Raw genomic sequence first — 18,937 nt, forward strand, 5'->3', positions numbered from 1 at the left:
TCATTTCGATTAATCGGCCGCATACCGATTAATCGCTTGGCGATTCCTCGTCCATTCAACAACCACATACCGTTATTTACAACACTGGTATAAATACATTATTTTTATTTTATTCTAATGGGGTCAGTTGACCCCTTAAAATGTTACTCCATCCGCCCATGAAAGTCTTTACAGCTAAATTTTAATTAAAGTTTAAAGTGGTGCAATTTAGTGTTTCAGGAAAGTTAATTAAAACATATTATCCTAAATTAACTCCCTATGTAAGATGGATTCCATTGGAAATTTGGAATTGAACTTTTCAGTCAGACTGATTCCATGGTATTTGTTTGGTGGTCGACACATAGCTAACCTCGACGAATGCTAATAATATCAAGGCTTGTATATCTTTTTCATTTTTTTAATCTATGATTAAATAAAAACCAAAAATCAGATTCATCAGTTTGAAATTTTAAGGCACATGGATTATTACATAAAATTTTCATGTGCCACCTGGGCATTTTTCATGTGGTGACATACTCCTTGTTTATCTGATACTGTCAATATACATACATACTTGGATTATTCAGAATATGTTATTCCTTATCTAATTTTTATCTTCTCAAAGTCAAAAGTTAGTTCATTCTGCAGGTGGTCTCATTCTATTAAATTTACTTATTTTTCAGAGAAAACGGCTCATCTGCATGGTTTTTCAAAAGTCTTCGTAAGAAAAATTATATTATACATACTAGTTCAAAGATGTCAAAAACCAGTAGACATTTTGACTAGTTCAGATTCTTTCTAAAAAGACAGTAGCTAATTGCATGCTTTCTACTTTTCAGTTTTCACCATTCAATTAAACACATTTTTTATGTACACAGCCTTTTTGTTTAATTTCCATGTACGTACTGTACATACTGGCCGTGGAATTTTGCCTTTTCAACTGGTACTAGGCTTGCAAGTTGCAACAAGACTGAGGATATTTTAAGCGAAACCAAATTGTAATGTGTCCGATGACTTCATGCTTTCCTAAGTATCTTATCAGCATCTTCCTTTGCAAGTGCTGCTATCAACAGCATCGGATCAGCAAAGTGAAAGGAATGGCTATAGCATCTCTAAAATTTCTTGTGATGTATGATGCTTTAGCAAAGATCAAAAGTATATATTTGTTTATCTGGTGATGTGCGATGCGTTAGCAAAGTGAAAGGAGGCCGATGTTCTCCTATACCTGAACTATATTTCAGTCCAAATACATAAAAAAAATAATATATTTGGTTACCTAAACACATACCAAATCATTGTCATCGACTACCAAAACAGCCAAAATAGCAATGATGTATGTACTTATTTGGTGCTCACATAAAGTAGCAACATCAGTTATTTATCTATTATTGCAAAATTTGTCAGTTTCCTGGTGTTGTGAGTTCATATATAATTTAAAGATCTTTCTCAAGAAAAATACTAAATATTTGACTTAATTTTAGTATACTAGTAAAATTATAATCTAGTCTAAAGATGCAGATAAAATGTGGGCATCTATGCCTGATGCCTCAAAAAGACAATAATTAACTTTTTAACTCATTTCTGAGACAATTCAAAGGATCATTTCGCAACAAAATAAATCAAATACACAATTCTCATATGGCTATTTCTGAATCATGCCAGTTAAAACCACACCATACCAAGTTGGCAATGATTAATCAATATATTTGTGCTATCATTATAGATTCAGAACAGTATTTGTTAATGATTTGTAAAGCTAATTAACTCACCAGTCACCAACCTTGACAAGTTAGAATATATAAAATAGAAATGTAGGTTTCCATAACTTCAGACCAACAATGTAATGTTATAGGACAAACCAAAATCAATATAATATTGAAATTTCAAATCCTAGTTTCAGCAAAATTGCCTATTGAAAGTAACCAAATTCAAGAATCTCACAAAAGGTTCAAAACTGAGGAGATAGGAGTAGGTCCGATGGGCATTGGACCTACTTTTAGGTTCAATTAGCTCTATCACCGTACGATTAGCATTAAGATCTGTGCGCACGGAAATTGATAAAAACTCATACGGATTTTAATAAGAGTGCACGATTCTTGATGCAATTGGATGGTCAGATCACCCATCGAACCAAAGTAGGTCCAATGGCCAGATCATGCCCATGTAACCAATCAATGTCGGTTAGGTAGAATTTTCTTGTTATATCGTACAAAGAATCATAACAGTATTGACTCTGAGTGCAAGACTTGGAGCACCCTTAATTTGGCTTAGTGTCATGCAAGTCAATCTGGATCTTTCATACACTAAACAAGGGAAATAGGGAATAGCCTAATAGACCTTTTATGTGGCAGCTGATTTCTTTTCGTTTAGAATATGCTTTAATTTGCTTGGTTACCTTGGTAAAAGTTTGGGGTGCAAACGGATCTGATAGTGATAAAATCGTATCCGCTTTTACTATTCGGATATGGATACAGATCGGATATTAGACGGATACAAATATGGATTGGATATTAAACAGATACGGATGTTCTTTTTTATAATAGTGAATAACAGATACTTTTTTAATAATATATATATATTATTAAAAAAATATATATCTACTATTCAGATACAGATAATTAAAATTTAGAATATTTGTATCTAATTTTCGGATACAGACTCGGATATGGTTGGATAATATCCGATCCATTTTCACCTCTAGTAAGAGTAAACATGAGATAAGCATGAAGTCATCGAATTTGTTGAGGTTTTAGAGAGTATGGAGAATTAAATAAGATCAAGTTTGATCCGAACTGTATAACTTAAGTTGTACGAATCTTAAAGCAGACCTATATTTCAAATAAGTATCGAGAATATTTTGGCTTGTCTTTGACCAACCTGGCCACGTCAGAAATATAATAAAAAATATAACAAAATGATTTCATAAACTGAATAGAAACGAACACAGTAATTTTTTTTTCATTTTTTTTCTCATTTTTTTTTAGAAAAAAAATATTTTACTCATTCATTTTGTCCTTTTTTTGCAAAAAAAAAAAATGAATGGTGAAGTATTTGTTTTATATTATACCATAACTTTTGTATATCATACGTAAATATTTTTGAAAAATTGGGTGTTATATATAAATATATTATTTTTAATTTATATAAGATTCTCCATTATTTTTTTTATTATTTTATCCTCATTTTCTTTGTCTTTCATTTAAATACCTAATAATAGAAATGAAAATACATTTTTTATTATTTTTTGAAAGTTAGATCAAAAAAATATCGAAGAATTCTTTCCTCTTAGCTTAGATATTTTATTTATATTAGAAAAATATAAAATAATGATATAATAAATAATTCTTAATTCTTTCTTTTGAACAAAAAATGTCTTTCACATAAAAAAATAAAAAACAATTACTTTCAATGGCAGTTCCAAAAAAACGTACTTCTCTGTCAAAAAAACGTATTCGTAGAAATATCTGGAGAAAAAAAAGAGCATATTTAACTGCAGTAAAAACTTGTTCTTTAGTAAAATCATTTTTTATTGGAAATTCAAAAAGTTTTATTGAAAAAAAATCAAATAAAAGAACTTTTGGTTTTTACAGAATAGATATAGATTAAAATGCTATAGATTAGAGACTTTAAAATAACTGATTAATATTAATTTCAATTTTTTATTTTTTGAATTTTTTTTTTATTTAGTAAAATTTTAGTTAAGATTACACTCTAATTAAAACTAATAAAGTATATTATATATAATATTTAGTTTTTCCTAAGACAGATATTTTAGAGTTTTAAGTACTTAATTAATGAATTTTTCACAATAGAAAAAAAAAAATACGTACATGATGCTGGAATCAATGGAGTGAAGATGCCGAAATTTTTAATTAATAATACTAAAATAAATCAAATTAAAAAAATGACATCAGTTTCTAAAAAAAATTGAAATATAATATGGCCAATTCTATATTTAAATAACTCCGATTTTTAATCAATTTAATTCAATAGACGTAACTTTTTATAATATTTTAATTAATAAAAACAAAAGGTCATGATTGCCTTTATATTATAATATAAATTGGAGTAAAGATAAGGTGTGATGTGCATTTTTTTTAATTAATTTAATTCAACAGAAGTAACTTTTTGTAATATTTTAATGAATATTATGATTGCCTTTATATTATAATATAAATTGGAGTAAAGCTTAAGGTCTAATGTTTACAATTTCAAAAATTATATCGGATGAACTTCAAACGATAAATTCAAATTGTTGAAATTAATGTACTTGAATGATGTATGTAAATATAAAATTTTAAAAGTTTTGAATTTATTTACTACAAGATCAAGCGGTCAAAGGAATGATAAAAATTGAATATATAAAACAACTTATAAATTAACTTATAAAAAGTTTATTTTTTTAACCGCTTGACTTTATAGCAAATAAATTCAAACCTTTTAAAATTTTGCATGTACGTGCATCACTCATGAAATATATGAATTTTAACAGTTTGAATTCTGTGTTTGAAATTGATCTGATATACTTTTGAAGTTGTACTCACCAAACTCTCTTGGTGAACACATCACACTCTAGTTTTGCTCTATAAATTGTTAATGAAAATATAGAACCGAAGAGAAGGAAAAGATCTTGAAAAAGTAGGTTTCTATGATCTAATAAATAAAAAAACTTATTTAAATTTTTCTGCTATGCTTTTTTTTTCTTAAAAAGATGCTCAACCTACAAAGACTATTCTTTTTATTTTCTTAAAAAAGGTGCTCAACCTATAAAGACTGTTCATGATATATTATATCGAGTGTGATGTTTTACTCGTTGAATCCAGTATGAATAGAACAAAATATAATAAAAAAAATTGGTCTATACAATTCAGCGGAACAATTCAACAAAATTGGTTATATATTCTGCTAGATTATCCAGCAAAAATATTTTTTTGTTTTGAAACTTTTTAGAAACTAGTATCATTTTCTTTAATTTGATTTATTTTAATATTATTAATGAAAATTTCGGCTCAATATGTCTAGTCAAAAGGAGTGTTAACTTATATTGAATGAAATTGTCATCAGTCTCTGACTAGACATCCTTAGTAAATAAAATTGTAAAATGATTACAAATCTGGAAAGGATCTTTGCTATCTTTTAGTGGCAATGTTATCAATCTATAAGTTACATGTTGCTATTAAGTTCAACAATGATAGGATCAAGAAACACTTTCTTTGGTGTGGTAGTTCTATCACCAAAACGTAAAGTATCACTTAATTTCCTGGTGCATTGTATGTTTATCCAAGTCATAAGTGGTCTTGGAACGATGAATTTCACTCCTATGAACATGCCCGGTCTTGAGGCAGGGGACCTAGGGCAATGGCCCCGGGTCCAGGATCCAAAGGATAAAAAAAAAATTTAATATGTATATATTACAAAAAAAAATTATTTGTATATATTAAAAATAAATAAAATATTAGAAACCAAACTTTGTATATACTATATATATAAAAGTTCTAAACTTTTCTATAAATAGGAATGATCTATTGGATTGGCATATTAATAAAATAGTATATATATAAAGGTAAGGGTGTAAACGGTCAGATACGGATCGGATAGTGATCAAACCATATCTTTATCCATTATAATTTTTCAAATGTGAATGAGAATATGGATAGTCTCAAATACGAATACGGATCGGATATTAAATGTGTACGAATACAGATCAGACACTGGATGGATATGAATATAATTCGGATAATTAAAAAAAATACTAATATACATTCTAGCAAAGTATAATATCTAGATATAGTTTTTTTTTTCATTCATTAATTATATCTAATATTTTTCATAATAAATTTGTTAGATACAAAACATATATCATAGTACCAAAATATTAGTCACTATTCATCTCATAATGTTATATTGTTAATTAGAATATATCAATTCAAGATCAATAATGTTTTTTTTCTAAGCATATAGAACAAAAAAAAAAAAAAACAAAGAGAGTCTTGAACCAACTACATTAACGATCATATATCAATACCATGCAACTAAAATATAAGTAATAAATCATTGGTATTTAACAAATCATTTCTTGAGTAGAGGTGTAAACGGTTTGATATAAATAGTTACAGATAGTTAATTATTAAACAGTATCCTTATCCGTTATAACTTTTTGGATAGGGATACAAATACCGATAGTCTCGGATATGAATACAGATCAGATAATTTAAGTAATTTTTTGAATTCAAATCTGAACGAAAATCGGATAATATATTATTCATTTACACCTCTATATAAAGGACTTAAATTTTATCCTGCCCCGGACCCCAAATCTTCGAGACCGGCCCTGGCTATGAATACTTCTCTTCTAGCTAAATTGTTTTTTTTTTTTTTAAATCCTACCATTACTGGTTAATGGAAGGATATTATGTCCGACAATTTAATATGATACTACAGGTTAGATACTTACAGACCATCCTCCTTTTGGTATGGTATTCTTAGATATTTGGATATTTATAATTTAGAAATTAATAGGATCATTGGTAATGGCATAGATACCTCTTGTTATATCTCGCAATTTTAAAACAAGATTAATTATGCTAAATTAAAATTTTCACTCAAGTTAAAATTTTACTAATTAAACTAATGATCATTTAGAATTATATTATCAATCTATAATGTAAGCTAAAAATTTCGAGATATAAATAACTGATGAAGCTATGTAGTTAAAATGAGTATTAGAAAATAAAATAAAATGATTGGTGTAAGGAAATAAATAAATAGATTTGTAAATAGTAGAATAAATATATAAATTTTCGTACGAATAATATTATATAAAAGTTACAACTTCGTTCGTTGTAAACTGTGAAATTTAATTTGGATAAATATATATATATATATATATATAGAGGAGGGATCAAGTTACAACATTTTTTGAGTTACAACAAGTTACAACAAGCATTTTCTACATTTTGAAAGTCCAAATCGTCGATCCAAACCGTTAGATGTGATCTCTATAATAAAATGTGCTTGGAGACCAAATGTTACATTTTTTGAATTTTTTTTACTATTTATTAAGATGGGTACAAAATTCAATGGTATAAATTTGACTAGTTTTTGTACCCATCTTAATAAATAGTAAAAAAATTTTAAAAAATGTAAAATTTGGTCTCCAAGCACATTTTATTATAGAGATCACATCTAACGGTTTGGATCGACGATTTGGACTTTCAAAATGTAGAAAATGCTTGTTGTAACTTGTTGTAACTCAAAAAATGTTGTAACTTGATCCCTCCTCATATATATATATATATATATATAAATATATAGACACGCTAATTAATATTGAATTATTCAGATTCTAAAATCAAATTATAAACACTTGATAATATTTGCATGATGCTATAAAAATATTATGAAACCTTGATTCGAATTTCAACAATTTGAATTCGGTGTTTGAAGTCGATCCGATATACTTTTGAAGTTGTACTCACCAAACTCTCTTGGTGAGCACATCACACCCTAGTTTTGCTCTATAAATTGTTAATGAAAATATAGAACCGAAGAGAAGAAAAGATCTTAGAAAAGTAGGTTTTTATGCTATTTTTTTTTAATTAACACATACCAAAAGTAGCTCCAATAATTAAAAAAACTTATTTAAATTTTTCTGCTATTTTTTTTTCTTAAAATAGGTGCTTAACCTACAAAGACTGCTCATGATATATTATATCGAGTGTGATGTTTTACTCGTTGAATCCAGTATGAATAGAACAAAATACAAAAAAAAAAATTGGTCTATACAATTCAGCGGAACAATTCAACAAAATTGGTTATATATTCTGCTAGATTATCCAGCGAAAATATCGTTTTTAAAATTTTGCAGAAAATGACACATCCAGCAAATTTTTTTTTTTTTTTTGTTTTGAAACTTTTTAGAAACTAGTATCATTTTCTTTAATTTGATTTATTTTAATATTATTAATGAAAATTTCGGCTCAATATGTCTAGTCAAAAGGAGTGTTAACTTATATTGAATGAAATTGTCATCAGTCTCTGACTAGACATCCTTAATTAGTAAATAAAATTGTAAAACGATTACAAATCTGGAAAGGATCTTTGCTATCTTTTAGTGGCAATGTTATCAATCTATAAGTTACATGTTGCTATTAAGTTCAACAATGATAGGATCAAGAAACACTTTCTTTGGTGTGGTAGTTCTATCACCAAAACGTAAAGTATCACTTAATTTCCTGGTGCATTGTTTGTTTATCTAAGTCATAAGTGGTCTTGGTGCGATGAATTCACTCCTATGAACATGAGTATCACTTAATTTCCTGGTGCATTGTTTGTTTATCTAAGTCATAAGTGGTCTTGGTGCGATGAATTCGACTCCTATGAACATGCCCGGTCCTGAGGCAGGGGACCTAGGGCAATGGCCCCGGGTCCAGGATCCAAAATTTTTTTTAGTATGTATATATTACAAAAAAAATTATTTGGATATATTAAAAATAAATAAAATATTAGAACCAAACTTTGTATATACTATATATAAAAGTTCTAAATATTTCTATAAATAGGAATGATCTATTGGCATATTAATAAAATAATATATATATATATAAAGGTAAGGGTGTAAACGGTCGGATATAGATTGGATAGTGATCAAACCGTATCTTTATCCATTATAATTTTTCAAATGTGAATGAGAATATGGATAGTCTTGGATACGGATACGGATCGGATATTAAATGTGTATGAATACAGATCAGACACTGGATGGATATGAATATAATTCAGATAATTAAAAAAAATACTAATATACATTCTAGTAAAGTATAAGAGTAAAGCTAGGGTGTGACATGCTCACCAAGAAAGTTTGGTGAGCATAACTCCAAAAGTATATCGAATCAATGTTAAATACCGAATTCAAACTATTGAAATCCATGTACTTCATGAGTGATGCATATACATGCAAAATTTTGAAAGTTTTGAGTTTATTTGCTACACGGTCAAGTGGTCAAAGAAACGAACATTTTTATTATAAGTTATTTGATATATTCAATTTTTATTATTTCTTTGACCACTTGACCGTGTAGTAAATAAACTCGAAATTTTTAAAATTTTGCATGTATATGCATCACTCATGAAGTACATGGATTTCAACGGTTTGGATTCGGCATCTGACGTCGATCCGATATACTTTTGGAGTTATGCTCACCAAACTTTCTTGGTGAGCATGTCACACCCTAGCTTTACTCAAAGTATAATATCTAGATATAGTTTTTTTTTTCATTCATTAATTATATCTAATATTTTTCATAATAAATTTGTTGGATACAAAACATATATCATAGTACCAAAATATTAGTCACTATTCATCTCATAATGTTATATTGTTAATTAGAATATATCAATTCAAGATCAATAATGTTTTTTTTCTAAGCATATAGAACGAAAAAATAACAACCAATAGTCTCGGATACAAATATAGATCGGATAATTTAAGTAATTTTTGGAATTCAAATCCGAACGAAAATCGGATAATATCTTATTCATTTACACCCCTATATAAAGGACTCAAATTTTTATCCTGCCCCGGGCTCCAAAATCTTCGGGACTGACCCTGGCTATGAATACTTCTCTTCTAGCTAAATTGTGGTTTTATTTTAAAAATCCTACCATTACTAGTTAATGGAAGGATATTATGTTCGACAAATATGATACTACAGGGTTAGATACTTACAGACCATCCTCTTTTTGGTATGGTATTCTTAGATATTTGGATATTTATAATTTAGAAATTAATAGGATCATTGGTAATGGCACAGACACCTCTTTTTGGCTGGACAAGTGGCATGGAGAATGCTCTTTATATTGCTTATTTTCTAACTTATTTTGAATTAATTACCTCAGACCCTACTATAACTGTTTCATCTGTTTTTTTTTTTTTTACATTTAGTATTGTCTATTCAGTTTACTAAACAATTAACTGGTACTCTTTTATTAGAATGACATGAATTACAATCCAATGTTAGATTAGACAATACCATCACCTCATATGATCAGCCTGATTAGTCACCTGGAGATGGACTACTTCAAGCTCTTTCACTGTGCATTCTTAATTTATATCTCTAGTTTGAGTTCAGTGGAATTACAAATAAACCTTTTGATTGTACATGGAAGTCCAAAATACCTCGTAAGATTAAAGTTTTTATTTGATTACGTAGACAGAACAAAGGTTTTGACTAAATACAATCTATCCAAAAGGGAATGGCAAGGGGATTTGGCATGTCTTTTTTGTGGTCTCTCTAAAACAACTAATTACCAATTTGTCACTTGTTCCTTTATCTCTGTCATTTGATATTGGATTGCTAATCATAATGGATTTTATTTTGACTGCACTACTATTGAGGACTTTTGATTCATCGATACTTGCATTCCATTAAATGATACTCTCTTGGTTAAAGTGGTTTTATTAGAGCAGCTACATTATGAGTTATTTGGTTAACTAGAAATTAAATATGTCACTAGTGGAAAAACTGGAATTAGGATCGGCCTATTTGGTTAAACCACCGATACTAATACCTACCTGGATCGGTTTTTAAAAAAAAAACGATCCTAAAAACTATTTAGATTGGCATTTTTAGTGAACCGATTCTAATATATGCACCATTAGGATCGGTTGTTTATAATAACCGATCCCAATAGTATTAGGATCGGTTATTATAAACAGCCGATCCTAATGGTTCATATATTATGATCGGTTATTTATAATAACCGATCGTAATGCATTATAATATGGATTCACAAAATGTTGATTTTGCCAAAAAAAAAGAAAAAAAAAATTAGGTTCGGTTGTTTCAAAAAACCGAACCTAATTCTTTTTTTTTAATGTTGGTTCTGCAAAAAAAAAAAGAATTAGGGTCGGTTTTTTGAAACAACCGATCCTAATGCTAATTTGGCGCTAGAGTTTATTTTCGTTTCGCGCCTCTGTACTTAGACAAAAATTTTGAGTCTCAATACTATTAGGACCGGTTATTTTGAAATAACCTATCCTAAAAACAATCAGGATCGGTTATTTTGAAATAACCGATCCTGATAACTCCCTATATAACCTGCAAGATTTTTATTTTCCTTTCGTGCCTCTCATTTTCAACTTAGCGTCTCTCCCTCTCAAATCCTCAGACCTCCGTGTCTCTCTCTCTCTCTCTCTCTGTCTCCATCTCTCCCTCTCCTCCGTCTCTCTCTCTCTCTCTCTCTCTCTCTCCCTCTCAAAGCCGAACCTCTCGCACCTCCGGCTCAATTGTGTCAGTTTTTAATTTTTTTTTATTGTTTCAAAAATTAATTAATGGTATTTGTATATTGTTTTACAGTCTTGAGGACATCTCGCTCAAGTTACTTAATCATCCGGGCGATCAACTATCACGGTATTAACTTTATCTAATTTTCTCATTATTATACTTTTAAAACACATTTTCTTTTGTATTTTTCATTGGAAAATATTTTTCCATCTAATTGTTTCCTTTGTTTTTGTTTTTCGAGTATTTTCTAATCTCAAGTGATGTGATTGCAAAAGAGGTAATTATTGTTTTTTTTTTATTGTAGTGCTTTACATTAATTGCGTAAATGTGTGTTAATTGAAGAAATAGCTCAATCAGTCACTTGTATGTTTGTTAATTAAATTTTTTGGATTTAAATTTCTTGTTATAATATGTAATGCATTATATCTGAATTCACAAAATGTTGGTTCTGAAAGAAAAAAAAAAGAAAAAAAAATTAGGTTCGGTTGTTTCAAATAACCGATCCTAATAGTACTATTAGGTTTGGTTATTTGAAACAACCGATCCTAATTATTATTTTTTTCGGCGGAAACTCGAATTAGGATCGGTTTTTGAAAATAACTGATCCTAATTAGTACTATTAGGATCAGTTATTTTAAACAACCGATCCAGATTAACACCCATTAGGTTCGGTTGTTGAAAATAACCGATCCTAATGTACTATTAGGATCGGTTATTTGAAACAACCGATCCTAATTCAAACTTTTAGGATCGGTTGTTTAATCGATCCAGATTAGTTTAGTATTAGTATCGCCCGGATCAAGATCGGTTAAATTTTGATCCTAATGTGCGTAAATAACCGATTCTAATTCCAGTTTTTTCACTAGTGTGTTTTAATAATTTCCCAATTCCTTCACTTCAAAGCATTGGTACTCATATTATAGCCTGAACATCTTACTGGTGCAAGACTAGAAATGATGATACATAATTTAAATTAACTTTGATTCTACCTATAGATGTTTCTTTCTTGAACCAGGTAGGCAGCTTAATATTTCTGTCGGATTCTGATACCCCAGTAAGGGAAAACTCCCATTCCGACGAGCAGGGGCAGATTTATGCATATCATAGAGGGTGCTAAGTCACCCTATGATTTTAAAATTAGTGATTATGTATATTAAAATGTAGTTGAACTTTTGAGTTTTTTGAACTTTTATATAATTTAGCCCTCTTTATAAAATAACAAATATGTGATGGTAGTCTAGTGGTTTGAGCTCTAGTTAGTATATGCAAGGTCATGAATTCAATTCCCACTAAGCACATTTTTTTTTGTCTTTTTTACATATTATATTTTATATATTAGCCCCCCCTATTCGAATTTTCTAGTTTCGCCCCTGCCGACGAGTATCCACACTTGGTTTAAAGGGGGTCTGACTTGTCGGATTATTTGAGAGATATAGGGCTAAGCTGGATGCTTTCGATGCTGACGAGTATCCACACTTGATTTTTTAGTTCCGCCCCTGCCGACGAGCATCCACACTTGGTTTGAGGGTTTAAGTATGCCTCCTCTGATTCAGACCTTGGTCCCTCAAACAGCAATGACTTTTGATTTCTACATGTTTTGTAATATTGTTTACTTCAGAACTTCTTTCCTCAGCTAAATTATTTAGGCTATTTCTTTTTAATCTCTTTTGGTTATCTTGTGCTTAGAACACTACTTTGCTTTTGTTTAGGTCTTATGTTCATTGATATCTGTACTCAGTATCAATGTCTATGCGTAATTCTATGTTTAGTTTTAATTTGAAACAGGTGTAGCAAGTATCAGTAAAATATTATAATTACTGCAATTGAAAACAAAAATCAGAAATAAGCACTTAAAGTTCATTATATATATTTTCTTCTTTGAGATGGGCTACGGTGAGTTGCGAAGTAAAGCGACTATTTTATTTTACGCTCATATTTTGCGATTTTAAAGTTCGGAACGTCGATCCGAACCGTTCATCTTGTTCTCCATATTGAAATGTGCTTGGAGACCAAATTTTACATTTTTTGGAATTTGTTTACTATTTATTAAGCAATTTTGAAAGTCGCTGATCTGATGGTCCAGAAAATTTTACTGTTTTTTTACTGTTCACAGCAAAACAGCAATTTTAAAAAATGCTTAATAAATAGTAAAAAAATTCCAAAAAATGTAAAATTTGGTCTCCAAGCATATTTTAGTATGGATTAAACATCTAACGGTTCGGATCGGTCGTTTAGACTTTCAAAATAAAAATACGACGTGAAGTAGAAACGTGTTTTACTTCGCAACTCACCATAGCCCATCTCTTCTTCTTTTTATGTCCTATTTGGGGACTGGACAGAGCATATATACAGCAATGCCATGGATTAATGAAGTACATGTCTTAGATGCCACTCCAGAGAAGCACAGTTGGGTCCTGCTCAATTTCCTGTGTTCTTTATTCTTGATGTTCCATTTTACTGTTTTAAAAAAATGTGGTACATCAAAATCACGTGTTTCATCTCATTCGTACATGAATCATTTGGTGTGACCATAATTTAATTAACCAAATCTTACTACCTAACAAACTAATCAGAAATTAACAGCCAAACGACCCTTTATCTCAATTGGCTTTTTCTCTAGACTTCCACACGCCACACCCCCATCCTCCTCAAATTTTTTAAAAAAGAAACAAGTTGTTCTAGCGTCAGCCTATACATCATCTATTCTTGAAATAATTCATAGTTAAGATATCCACAATTTCCACATCCTCTGATTCTCTCTTGACTTTATCTCCTTTTTTTTCCAACAAATCTCGTATCTCTCCCATAGAATAGTAAAATGTAAAACCCATAGCTGCCAAGACTGCTACGTCACTTCCCATTTCATTAGGGTAACTTTTGTTTTATTGAAAGAAAAAAACAATTGTACGCCTTTCTAAATGGCAACGAAACATATTTTGAAAGCGCATAAACTACAAATACTGCCCAATCAGTCCAATCAGAGAGCTTGGTGATTCAACTATTTAACATTTATAAAAAAAATATTATTCAAATTTCAATTTATTGATTTTGTCACTAGACAAAAAATAAATGCTCTATTTTCGTAATTTGAAAAGTAATAATTATGTATATTAAATTTTTTTTTTTTTTTTAAGTTCTTACATAGTTCAACTTCTCTTACAAAATACTAAATATATATGAGAAGGGATCCACTTACCATTTGCAAGTTATAACATCTTATAACAATTTGATTTAGCGATTTTAAATATTTAAACAGTCGATTCAAACCGTTCAACATGATATCTATATTAAAATGTGCTGAAAGGTGAAATTTATATATTTTTTTTTACTATTTATTAAGTATTTTACAAAACTTTTAATAGATCCAATTCGATACACTTGTTTATATTTTATTTTGAATTTTGGAAATTATTGAAAGGAGTACACTGCAAATTGTCCCACAAGAGATCTCTTGAAGGTTATCTAAATGTAATGTGCTAATAAAAGTTAAACAAACAAAAATTGGCAATTTTGCGAATTTAACCCAATTTACTGTCCTGACCAGACATGCACATTTTTTAAAGTTTTTTTTTAAGTAAAAATTATGAGATAAATGTATTAATTAATAGAGGAGGGATTCACTTACAACATTTTAAAGTTACAACATCTTACCACAACTTAGTTTTGCGATATTTAAAATCCAAACAGTCGATCCGAACTGTTCAACTTGTAATCTTTATTAAAATGTGCTTGAAGATCAAATTTTACATCTTTATGATTTTTTTACTATTTATTCAGTATTTTACAAAACTGCTACTTTTAAATAATTCTAGACCACTGAAGAAACAGTTTTATAAAATACTCAATAATAGTAAAAGAATTCAAAACAAATGTAAAATTTGATATTCAAACACATATTAGTACAGACACATATTATTATAGATTACATGTTGAGCGGTTTGGATCAACTGTTTGGACTTTAAAAATCGCAAAACTAAGTTGTGGTGAGTCCGTATCTGCCCAGGTACCTGAGGTGCAATTTAAAAGAACGAATGGTCCATATTAATTCTATTCAGATCAATGTCAATTTGGTAGTTGCTGTGACTGTAGGGGGGCTACTTTAAGATTTGTGCCAAGCTAAAAGGACGGCTCTGATTTTCAGCTTGCACCTCAGGTACCTGGGGTGATGCGGATTTAGTTGTGGTAAGATGTTGTCACTTTCAAATGTTGTAAGTGGATCCCTCGTCATGAGGGATCCACTTACAACATTTGTAAGTTACAACATCTTACAACAATTCGGTTTTGTGATTTTAAAAGTCTAAACAGTCGATCAAACCGTTCAACATGATATCTTTATTTAAAAGTGCTTGGCGATAAAATTTTGTTTTTTTTTATCTATTTAAAAAGTATTTTACAAAACTGCTATTTTTTAGTGATCCAAAATTATCTAAAACAACAGTTGTATAATATACTTAATAAATAGTAAAAAAATAAAAAATATGTAAAATTTTATGTCCAAACACATTTTAATATAGATATCATGTTAAATAGTTTGGATCGGCTGTTTGGACTTTTAAAATTGCAAAACCAAATTATTATAAATTATAAAATATTGAAACTTACTAATATTGGTAAGTGAATCCCTCCTCAATTAATATTATAGTCTTAGGATTCGTTAACAAAAACGAGATTTTGTATGCGATCAGAGTAGACCCAATCCGTTAATACTGATAAATGAGATATTAATATATTTGTATGCGATCAGAGGCCCAATCCATTAATACTGATAAATGAGACATTAATATGGTTAAGACATATAGATAAAAACAAAAATTAATATGGAATATGACATAAACCGAATTCTTGTTTTTTTTTTGTCTATTTTTATTTTCTCAGCTCTAGTAGTTTAACGAATTCAAAATCATATCAGACACCTGATTTTTTCAGGTTAGATTCAAACCGTTAAACATAAGCTGGTATGAATGTTAAAGCGGTTATGAATTTCAAAGAGAAGGGTTAAAATGCTTTATCGTGTTTTATATACTTTATTTTCAATTTTTAAAGTTTAAAAAATTGATTCAATTTGTTCAATATGATCGCCGTATTAAAATATGCTTCGAGACAAATTTAATATTTTTTTGAAATTTTTTACTATCTTTTTAAATATGTACAAAATTATTGTTTTTGTTTAGAGAATAGTAAAAAGTTTTCCAAAATAAAAAATAAAAAATTTAGTCCCCAATCACATTTCAATAAGGAAATCATATTGAGCGGTTTGAACTTCAAAAATAAAGATATAAATAATGTGACGCACGATAATACATGAAATAAATGAGGTATTTTAACTCAGCTGGAACTATTCTATCCCTGTGATACCGCTTATCGCAAGAATATTCACTCTAAATTAATTAACAAATTTTAGTTCCTCCTACTATTTTTTTGGTCAGCGGTAATTACTGTCAACATATATATTAATAAAAAAAATTAATTACAAAAGTATAAACATAGAGTTCTTCCTTGCTAACTATGTATCTATTAGAAATGGGAGGTAGTATAGTTGGTTAGGAAACAAAATTCTAAAACTGTTGATTACTCAAAGATTGAAAGTTCAATTTTTCCTCACGACTTTGCAACTTCTGCGAATAATTAAAAAAATATATATATATATATATATCTTCATTCTTATATTATGCACGTATCATTGTCTTGATCCGCCAACGGTTGGGATTGAATGATGAACTTTCAAATTGTATATCAGCCCTTTAATTACATAATCTATCTTCTTTTGATTAAATATATTTATTTTATGTGAATAGATGAATAACATATTTTGTGTTGATGGAAACAATTGTATCATTTAATCATATCTTTTCCAATTTTATTTATTTACATATTATTTCTCCTCTAAATCGTTTAATAACATATCTTGCTTGTGGAAATTAGATATTAAATCGCAATGATACTTCAAGATTTTTTTCCATATTATATTTGATCTTTTTTTTCATTTGTTGCTATTTCTTTAATGTTATTGATTATTTGGAAATCTATTTTTTTTTCTCATTTATGTCTTTTATTTTTATTTAAATATATTTTTCTTAATTTTTTGTGAATATCAAACAAAAAAGTCTATTTATATTATATTACATTCAATTTTATAATATGTTCCTGTTGTAATACACGGACACAGTACTAATCTATCTTACTATACACATAGAGTTCCTCGTACTATTGTAATTGTTGTTTCCAAGGACATATTAGCAAGAATAATTTTGTAAAGGAAAAAATGATGATGGAAAAGGCAACAAAAAGGAAAAATAAATAAGAAGAAGAATAAGAACGTGTGGCATCTAAAAGTAGATGCGTTGGGACTTGGGAAGAATAGTCAACAACAAAGGATTCAGATTTCAGTGTTAAGCGTAAAAAATAGAATAACAAACGCTATGTTCCGGTATGTTTCGTGCGACCCTTGGTTTGTTTCTTTCTATATAAAAATTTGATTTTTGATAGTGATCCAAATGGTCACGGATAGAAGACAGTGCCGACGAATTTGTTTTTATTCATAGGATTGGAAAATAAAAATCTATATCCATAGCATCATTTTTATACAAAATGGTTCAAAGCTAACAAAATTACAATGATTCCTTGCTGCTCATGGACCACAATAATTTATGGAAGCAGCTATCACTCCTCTAACTTCAGTCCTTCAAAAATCTCTGGATATTTTCAACTAAATCCTGTAAACATCAATACTAAATCCTGTAAACTAATTCAACAAATTATGTCAACATAAAAACGCGTGAAAGCTGTTGAAAATGCGTAACAGCTATTGGGGACCACCTTCTATGAACATCCACATAATATCCTGTAAATATACACATATTATCCTGTAAACATACACACATTATCCTATAAACATACACATATTATCCTGTAAATATACATATTGTACTTTAAATTATGGCAGTTGTGGCAGTTGAAAGCACGTCAGAACTAAGCTAAAAAGGGAAAACTTTTATACACAGAGATTTTCGAAGAACTGTAGCTCGGGAGATGTTACCTTTTCTCATAATTTATTGTGACTCGTATTTGTTGCAGTTCAGTTCTAACATAACAGCTCATAAATAAAGAGCAAAATTACCGGAATTTTTTTTAATATTTTAAAAAATATAAAATTTAATATTATGTATTCAAATTCGGAAAAGTCTAAAATCTACCCAATTTAAAGAATAATTATTCGGATCCAGGCCTTCTTTCCGGAAATTTATTCTGTGAATTCAAAAATCTCTTTCCGAAAAATAATTCTCCCAATTTGTGTTTTTCTTTTTTTTTCTTTTTTAATTAAAATGAAAAATATTATGATTTATTTATTTTTGTATTAAAATATTAGAAATATTTTTTATATTTCTTTGAAAATAGATAGAATAATATATAATTGAATTTATTAGAAAAACTGCGACAAGTAACTCGGATCAACATTTTTCAGTCAGGATTTTTTATGGTTGTAAGAATAATTAAAATATTTATTTGTGTGTTATTGCAAAAAAACAAAAACAAATTGTTTTGGATCTGAGTTATTGATCCCGGTTCAAAAGTTACTTCTAAGTAAATAAAAAATATATTGTGGTCTTGTACATTCAAATTTTGAAATACTGTATCTATTTTGAAAAAAAGTTTGATATCAATTTTTTTCGAAA

This window comes from Carex rostrata, chromosome 8 (assembly GCF_964058835.1).
Source record: "Carex rostrata chromosome 8, lpCarRost1.2, whole genome shotgun sequence".
Classification (NCBI taxonomy): domain Eukaryota; kingdom Viridiplantae; phylum Streptophyta; class Magnoliopsida; order Poales; family Cyperaceae; genus Carex; species Carex rostrata.